This window comes from Rhinoraja longicauda, chromosome 20, assembly GCF_053455715.1.
Source record: "Rhinoraja longicauda isolate Sanriku21f chromosome 20, sRhiLon1.1, whole genome shotgun sequence".
Classification (NCBI taxonomy): domain Eukaryota; kingdom Metazoa; phylum Chordata; class Chondrichthyes; order Rajiformes; family Arhynchobatidae; genus Rhinoraja; species Rhinoraja longicauda.
Genome location: NC_135972.1, coordinates 39,126,748 through 39,136,039, shown reverse-complemented (window position 1 = coordinate 39,136,039; position 9,292 = coordinate 39,126,748). Strand labels below are relative to the sequence as shown.

Here is a 9,292-nt window from a genome sequence, read left to right as displayed (position 1 = left end):
AATGAATTGAAAACAAGATTTAGCTTTCATTGGAAGTTCCAACTTTCATTTCCTTGATTTATTCTTTTTATTACAAATAAAATAAACTTTGGCACAACTTGTCCATGCCAAGCATACTGGTATTCTGGGCCAGTTCCATTTGCACGCATTTGGCATATAGCAGCATAAGCCTTTTCTTTCCATATACCTGTCCAAGTATCTTTTAGGTAGAAGTTATAGTGAGATAGTCACACCTACATACAGGCAGAGAGTAGATGGGTGACCACCAAGAACATGAGAAGGTAGAGTGCAGGAATCCCTTGTAGCAATTCTCTTCCAAAACAATTACGCCCTTTTTGATACCTTGAGGTAGGGGAGAGATGACCTTACAGAGGAGAACATCAGTCAGGTCTGTGGCACCAGGTGTGGCTGTGGGGTGGGATGGGGTAGGTGAGGATTGGGTGGAGGTAGGGTGAAGTCAGACAGGGCTACAGCAACATGAGACTCATTACTTAGGGGGACAGGCAGGAGATTTTGTGGCAGCAAAAGAGAGACCAAGATGGTGTGTTGCCTCCCTGGTGTCAGGGTCCAGGATGTTTCGGGATGGCTGGTACATTCTCAAGTGCAGGAAGGGTAGGGTTGCCAACTGTCCCGTATTAGCCGGGACATCCCATATTTTAGGCTAAATTGGTTTATCCCGTACTGGACTGCCCTTGTCCCGTATTAGGCCCGGGGGGGGGCACTGTAGGCCCGGACATTGTAGGCCCATGGGCCACTGTACGCCCGGACATTGTAGGCCCGGACACTGTAGGCCCGGACACTGTAGGCCCATGGGCCGCTGTAGGCCCGGACATTGTAGGCCCGTGGGCTGCTGTAGGCCCGGACACTGTAGGCCCGGACACTGTAGGCCCGGACACTGTAGGCCCATGGGCCGCTGAAGGCCCGGACACTGTAGGCATGTGGGCCGCTGTAGGCCCATACAGTAACGGAGGCTAACGGAGTATGTTTGGGGAGCAGGGCAGAGTGTGCCTGGCTAACGGAGGTTGCGTAGCAACCCGCCTCCCAGCCCAGGCGGCCGCCATTGGTGGAGTGGGAGCATGTGGCCGCTGGTGGTGATGTTACCTTTTGTCCTTATTTGGGAGTGAGATAGTTGGCACCCCTAGGGGAGGGGGAAGGTGAGCAACCAGGTCGAGGTGCACATTTGCACAAATTACACAGCTGATAAAGGTTTGAGCTGCAGAGTGAATATAGGAAGTTAAGTAAAAGTTTAAAATATTGGAGAAGAGTAAAATCACAGAAATAGACCCCTTTATGTAAATGCACTGAGTCTGTTTTTTTCCCCATGGTAGGGCAATCAAGGACTAGGGAGCATATTTTAAGGTGAGTGGGGAAAGGTTTAACCTGAGGTGCAACTGTTCACACAGGGGGTAGTAGGTATATGGATCACACTGCCAGAGCAAGTAGTTGAGGCAAATCCAAAAATAACATTTAAAATACATTTGGACAGGTACATGAATAGGAAAGTTTAGTTTAAAGATACAGCATGGAAACAGGTCCTTTGGCCCATCGAATACACGCTGACCAAAGATCACCCGTATACTAGTTCAATCCTGTACACTAGTGGCAATTTACAAAAGTCAATCAACCTACAAACTTTAGATTTAGATTTAGAGATACAGCGCGGAAACAGGCCCTTCGGCCCACCGAGTCGGCGCCGCCCAGCGATCCCCGCACATTAACACTATCCTACACACACTAGGGACAATGTTTACATTTACCCAGTCAATTAACCTACATACCTGTACGTCTTTGGAGTGTGGGAGGAAACCGAAGATCCCGGAGAAAACCCACGCAGGTCACGGGGAGAACGTACAAACTCCGTACAGACGGCGCCCTGAGTCAGGATCGAACCTGAGTCTCCGGCGCTGCATTCGCTGTAAGGCAGCAACTCTACCGCTGCACCACCGTGCTGTCTTTGGAATGTACGATGAAACCTGAGCACCTGGAGAAAACCCACATGGTCACGGGGAGAACGTATAAACTCTGCACAAGCAGCACCCATAGTCAGGATTGAACCCATGCCTCTGGCACTGTAAGACAGCAACTCTACCACTGCTTCACTATGTTGCCCCAAGTTTTGGAGGTTTATAGACCAACTGCAGGGAAAAGGGATTAGGTTAGATGTGGCATTTTGGTTGACATGGATGAGTTGGGCCAAAGGATCTATTTCTGTGCTTTTACTCTTCCCCATATTTGCCCATGTCCATGTGTGTACTGATGTTCTAGATCACAATTTCTTACGGTGGAATGGAAGTTCTCTGTGCATGGGGTGGCCCACTCTGAAACATGATATCAGAACACAACCCACCTTTATCTTAAAGATAGACACAAAAATGCTGGAGTAAATCAGAGAGTCAGGCAGCATCACTGGAGAAAAAGGATGGGTGACATTTTGGGTCGGAACCCTTCTTCAGACTCAGAAGACCCGAAATGTCACCCATCATTTTTGTCCAGAGGTGCTGCCTGACCCGTTGAGTTACTCCAGCACTTTGTGTCTATCTTAAATATAAACCAGCATCTGCAGTTCCTTTCTAGAAACTAGGATGAACTGTTTTCTACTTCTAAAATGCCTCTGTTACCTATCATTGGAAGTAGCAACAGGATTTTACAATGTAAGGAGTTCAGCAGCTTCTATATATAAAATATGTGCATCTGCCGGGACAGCACACTTTAAAAAATAACAGTTATAAAGAGAGCTAAGTAACATTAGAGTAATGTTTTGTATTTAATCAAATACATCATTTCAATTTTATGATTTTAACAGTACAATGTTTCATTAGTTTAGTTTAGTTTAGATATACAGTGCAAAAACAGGCCCTTCAGCCCACTGAGTCTGCACTGACCAGCGAACCCCGCACTCTAACACCATCCTACACTAGATACAATTTTTACTTTTATACCAAGACAATTAACCTACAAACCTGTACGTCTTTGGAGTGTGGGAGGAAACCGAAGCACCCGGTGAAAACCCACACAGTCACGGGGAGAATGTACAAACTCCATACAGACAGCACCCATAGAAACATAGATAGAAAAATAGAAAATAGGTGCAGGAGGAGGCCATTCGGCCTTTCGAGCCAGCACCGCCATTCATGGTGATCATGGCTGATCATCCACAATCAGTAACCCATGCCTGCCTTCTCCGGGATGGAACCCGGGTCTCTGGTGCTGCAGATGCTGTAAGGCAGCAACTTTACCGCTGCGCCACCGTGCCACCTATTTCGGGAAATGACTTGATAAATTCTTAAATTTAAATGATCTTAACTAGCCACTTGGCTTATTTGTTTGCATGATCTCATATGTCTATTGAATTGTTTTAAAATCTTTAGGGCTTTACAGGCAACACCCATCTCACCGAAATTAAAGATCTCACAGAAGCTGGTAGCTCTGGTTTTAACTTGTCTGTAGGAATGGTTCTCGGAAAACGTAACAAGGTTCCAGAAGGCTTTGAATCATTGTTTTGTTTTCTGCTACCCACAAGAAACTTAGCAGACAAATTTTGGGAAAAACACAAAGGAATTAGACATTTGCACGAGGAACAAGACAGCATTAATAAACTAATAACAGAAGTGGCAACTACGTTTTGACTTGTAAATAGCATTTGATACTTTACTGATGCTGATAATATTGGGAATATTATGCAGCCACCCAGTAGATTTGGTCACTACTCACAGTAGCTATCTTCTCACATTACTGACAAAATACATGATACTGCTTGTAGGCTCTTTAGTGTTGGTGCTTACTAAGGTAACAGAGAAAGAATTGCCAACATCCTTGTAGAGCATGTAGAACATCCTTTATTAAAAGCAGTCAACTCTCAACTTCCAGCACAGAAGTATCAACATTTACCTAGATCTAACTTTTTGCACACCTTTTATTCATTTGTTCTATATCTCTCTACATCACTGTCTATATCTCTCGTTTCCCTTTCCCCTGACTAGTCTGAAGAAGGATCTCAACCCAAAACTTGCAGCGCCGGAGACCCGGGTTCGATCCCTATTACGGGTACTGTCTGTACGGAGTTTGTACGTTCTCCCCGTGACCTGCGTGGGTTTTCTCCAAGATCTTCGGTTTCCTCCCACAGTCCAAAGACGTGCAGGTTTGTAGGTTTGTAGGTTTGTAGGTTAAAGGGCCTGTCCGAGTTACACGATTTTTAAGGCGACTGCCGGCGACTGTCAAAGTCATAGCAGATCGCCAAATTTTTCATTTACCCTATGGCAATGACCACGACAATGCCGAGTCAGGTCGATACAAGTTACTTTTTTTGTGAAACTAGCACCTGGCTAAGAGATTACACCGTCTTCGGAAACATCGCAAAATTCCCACGCTTACCTGACCGTCAAACTGTCACCTCCAATCTACCTGTCAAATGTCCTGATGGTAAATAAATTGGTTAAACAAAACTATCTTCTGGTATCTTCAAATGTCTTTTCTTAATTTAATATTACGTGCTTCTAAATGCATCTGTGACAACCTAGCAAACCTGGGGACAGCATGCGACAGCGCCCGCAATAAGCAACGATACCTGGCGACAAGCCAGCTGTCGCTGAGAAATTTCTGTCAGGAAAAATTTTCAGCGATGCGCCAAGATCTGCTACGATTCATTGAAGTCTCCTCACGGTCATGCCCGCGACACCCCGGCAAACGTTCAACGACAGCCTAGTCACCGGCAGTCGCCTTAAAATCGTCTAAGTGGGACAGGCCCTTAACTGGCATGGTACAAGTATCAATTGTCCCTTGTGTGTGTAGGATAGTGTTAATGTGCGGGCATCGCTGGTCGGCGCGGACCCGGTGAGCCGAAGGGCCTGTTTTCGCACTAGATCTCTAAAACTAAAGCAGTTATTAATGTTTTAACATTAAGAAATACTGTATTAAATAAAGAGGAAATTGATTAATATACTCTAGAAAACAGGCAATTTGTTGTGTATAGTGTTTCACTGTTATTTCTGACATGTTAAAGTCCGGGTGCACAGAGCATACCATGAGCTTAACATTTGTAGGAAAGAACTGCAGATGCTGGTTTAAATCGAAGGGAGACACAAAATACTGGAGTAACTCAGCGGGTCAGGCAGCATCTCTGGAGAGAAGGAATGGGTGACGCCTCGGGTTGAGACCCTTCGTCAGGGGAGGGGGCGGGACAAAGATAGAATGTAGTCGGAGACAGTAAGACTAGTGGGAGAACTGGGAAGGGGGAGGTGAGAGAAAGGGAAAGCAAGGGCTATCAGAAGTTAGAGATGTCAATGTTCATACCGCTGGGGTGTAAGCTACCCAAGCGAAATATGAGGTGCTGTTCCTCCAATTTGCGCTGGGCCTCACTCTGACAATGGAGGAGGCCCAGGACAGAAAGGTCAGAGTGGGAATGGGAGGGGAAGTTAAAGTGCTGAGCCACCGGGAGATCAGGTAGGTTAAGGCGGACTGAGTGGAGGTGTTCAGCAAAACGATCGCCGAGCCTGCGCTTGGTCTCGCCGATGTAGAGATGTTGACACCTGGAACAGCGGATACAATAGATGAGGTTGGAGGAGGTGCAAGTGAACCTCTGTCTCACCTGGAAAGACTGTTTGGGTCCTTAGATGGAGTCGAGGGGGGAGGTAAAGGGACAGGTGTTGCATCTCCTGCGGTTGCAGGGGAAAGTGCCTGGGGATGGGGTGGTTTGGGTGGGAAAGGACGAGTTGACCAGGGAGTTATGGAGGGAACGGTCTCTGCGGAAAGCAGAAAGGGGAGGAGATGGGAAGATGTGGCCATTCATGGAATCCTGTTGGAGGTGGTGAAAATGTTGGAGGATTATATGCAATGGCTGATGGGGTGGAAGGTGAGGACAAGGGGAACTCTGTCCTTGTTACGAAATGGGAGGGGGGGCAAGAGCAGAGCTGCGGGATATAGAGGAGGCCCTAGTGAGAGCCTCATCTATAATGGAAGTGGGAAACCCCCGTTTCCTGAAGAATGAGGACATCTCTGATGCCTTCGTGTGAAACACCTCATCCTGGGCGCAGATGCAGCGTAGACAGAGGGATAGGGAGTAGGGGATAGTAGCTTAAAATTGTTTATTTTATGATAAACTCAGCTGTAATTAATAAAACTGCAGATAGGCCCAGTCTGAAGAAGGGTCTCGACCCAAAACGCCACCCGTTCCTTCTCTCCAGAGATGCTGTCTGACCTGCTGAGTTACTCCAGCATTTTGTGTCTCGCTCGATCTTTAAGTTCACTGGTGATACCACTGGTGTCGGCCACATCAAAAACAACGATGAGATGAAGTATAGGAGAGGGATGGAGAACCCTGCATAATTATGTCAGAACAACAACCTGGGCCTTAATGTCAGCAAGACAAAAGAGTTGGTTGTTGAAGCCAGGAAGTGTGGGGTTGAACACAACCCTCTCCTCATCAATGAAGCTGCTGTAAAGATGCGCAACAGCTTCAAGGGTCGAGGCATCTGTATCACCAACAATCTGCCTTGATCCTGTGACATTCATGCAGTGATCAGGAAAGCACATCAACATGTTTAATTTCTTTGGCATCTATGATGCGATCCTGACTACGGGTGCTGCACTGTAAGGAGTTTGTACGTTCTCCCCGTGACCTGCGTGGGTTTACTCCGAGATCTTCGGTTTCCTCCCACACTCCAAAGACGTACAGGTATGTAGGTTAATTGGCTGGGTAAATGTAAAAATTGTCCCTAGTGGGTGTAGGATAGTGTTAATGTACGGGGATCACTGGGCGGCACGGACTTGGTGGGCCGAAAAGGCCTGTTTCCGGCTGTATGTATATGATATGATATGATATGATGATGATTTGCCATATGCATGTGGATTGTTCAGATGCTCTGTAGATAGTATTCTGAGAGGAGGCATCTCCCTCCGCATGCTCTGGCAGCTGCTCTGGTGTTAACTATCTGATCGTGCAGAGTGCTGAACACAGCCCAGTCCATCACAGGCTCCTTACTACCTTCCATCCAATTCATCTTCACAGTGATTGCCATGGGGTCGCTAGAAGTGCTGCCAAGACCGTCGGTCACTCTGATTCATTTCCTTTTCCCTGTTCTACCTCCTGGGACAAGCTACAAGAGCTTGAAAGTCCGGAAGCACAGACTAAAGAACAGCTTCTTCCTCACAGTAATCAGATTCCTAAATCAATCAGTTCTTTACACTCTATTCCTGGAGATGCTACCACACACTCTTATGTTTAAATCTAACGGCGTCAAGGTGGCGCGGTGGTAGAGTTGCAGCTTACAGCGCTTGCAGTGCCGGAGACCCGGGTTTGATACCGACTACGGGCGCTGTCTGTATGGAGTTGGTACATTCTACCCGTGACCATGTGGGTTTTCTCCGAGATCTTTGGTTTCCTCCCTCACTCCAAAGACGTACAGGTTTGCAGGTTAATTGGCTTGGTATGTGTAAATTGTCCCGAATGTGTGTAGGATAGCGTTAGTGTGCAGGGATCGCTGGTCTGCGCGGAATCGGTGAGCCAAAGGGTCTGTTTCCGCACTGTATCTCTAAACTAAACTAAACTAACTCATTCGATTATTCTCTTACAGCATATACATTTTAAGATATTTTTGCATTACAATCTTGCACCCCATTGCTGTTTTGCACTCAGCATCAGATTTATTTTTGTATCTCTCGTTGCTGTAGGTACACTGTTGACTCTGTGAGCTTCATGTGAACAAGTTATTTCATTGCTCCCTGGTGCATATGATAATAAACTAATCTGAAATCCAAATCAGAAAATAATTTAAATTCATATTAACATTTGTGGAAATTCAATCTTGCAGGCAAATACTTACAGTAATGGACATTGTGGGCCTGCATGGGTGCCCATTCCCAATGCTCTGGAGTTTTGTGCAGTGGCAGTATCGTGGCCGATGAGGTTTACCCGAGGCATGATTATAACATATTGAAAACACAGCTAACAATGGCCTGTTCCTTTTATCATCGTTACTTTTTTGCATGTCTTTCATTAATTTATTCTATATCTCTCTACATCACCGTCTATACCTCTCGTTTCCCTTTCCCCTGACTCTCGTCTAAAAAAGGGTCTCAACCTGAAACGTCACCCATTCCTTCTCCAAAGAGATGCTGCCTGACCCACTGAGTTACTCCATCGTTTTGTGTCTATCTTCACTCTAAGTCACCAAATCCTTTCCAAAGGCTGTAGATATACAATGCATGTGTAAGAAGGAACTGCAGATGCTGGTTTACACCAAAGATAGACACAAAACGCTGGAGTAACTCAGCGGGGCAGGCAGCATCTCTGGAGAGAAGGAATGGGTAATGTTTCAGACGGAAGAAAGACAGATGTCTAAAGAAGGGTCCCGCTGAGTTACTCCAGCATTTTGTGTCTATCTTCTTATATGCAGTGCATTATATACACAGTATATGAATATATACATATGTTTAAGTGTAGACAATAGACAAAAGACAATAGGTGCAGGAGGAGGCCATTCGGCCCCTTGAGCCAGCACCACCATTCAATGTGATCATGGCTGATCTTTCTCAATCAGTATCCCGTTCCTGCCTTCTCCCCATACCCCCTGACTCCGCTATCCTTAAGAGCTCTATCTAGCTCTCTCTTGAATGCATTCAGAGAATTGGCCTCCACTGCCCTCTGAGGCAGAGAATTCCACAGATTCACAACTATACACAGAAGTATACACAGAAGATGCAGTATATGTATATATACATGTGTGTAAGTGTATATATATATACAGCCATTCAATATGATCATGGCTGATCATCAAAAATCAGTACCCCGTTCCTGCTTTCTCCCCATATCCCTAGATTCCGTTAGCCCTAAGAGCTATATCTAATTCTCTCTTGAAAACATCCAATGAATTGGCCTCCTCTGCCTTCGGTGGCAGAGAATTCCACAGATTCACAACTCTCTGGGCAAAGAAGTTTTTCCTCATCTCAGTCCTAAATGGCCTACCCCTATTTTTTAAACTGTGACCCCCTAGTTCTGGACTTCCCCAACATTGGAAACATTTTTCCTGTATCACGCCTGTCCAATCCTTTAATCATCATCTTGGTTGCCAACACTACAATGATTACTCTGGAAAGCATGTCGATCTGTTTCATCAGGCGAGATAGAAATCAGCAGCATTCCGGGTCACCAGAATTAATATGAAAACATATCCTTACTTCAATTGATTTATAGTCTTCCATTTGTGTGAATAAAATTTCCATGTGTTAACTGCAACAGACATGAAGGGAAATTGTTACGTCATCAATTTGGCTCCTTGTGTTTGACTACTCAGAGTTT

The 9,292-nt window shown here is 45.7% G+C and overlaps 1 non-coding gene across 1 annotated transcript; it reads left to right on the top strand.

Moving 5' to 3' along the window:
• The first annotated feature begins 7,866 nt into the window (after window positions 1–7,866).
• On the top strand, window positions 7,867–8,016 carry LOC144603766 (U4 spliceosomal RNA). The gene has a single exon (XR_013548657.1). It is a non-coding gene; the product is annotated as a U4 spliceosomal RNA (small nuclear RNA).
• Window positions 8,017–9,292: the final 1,276 nt, after the last annotated feature.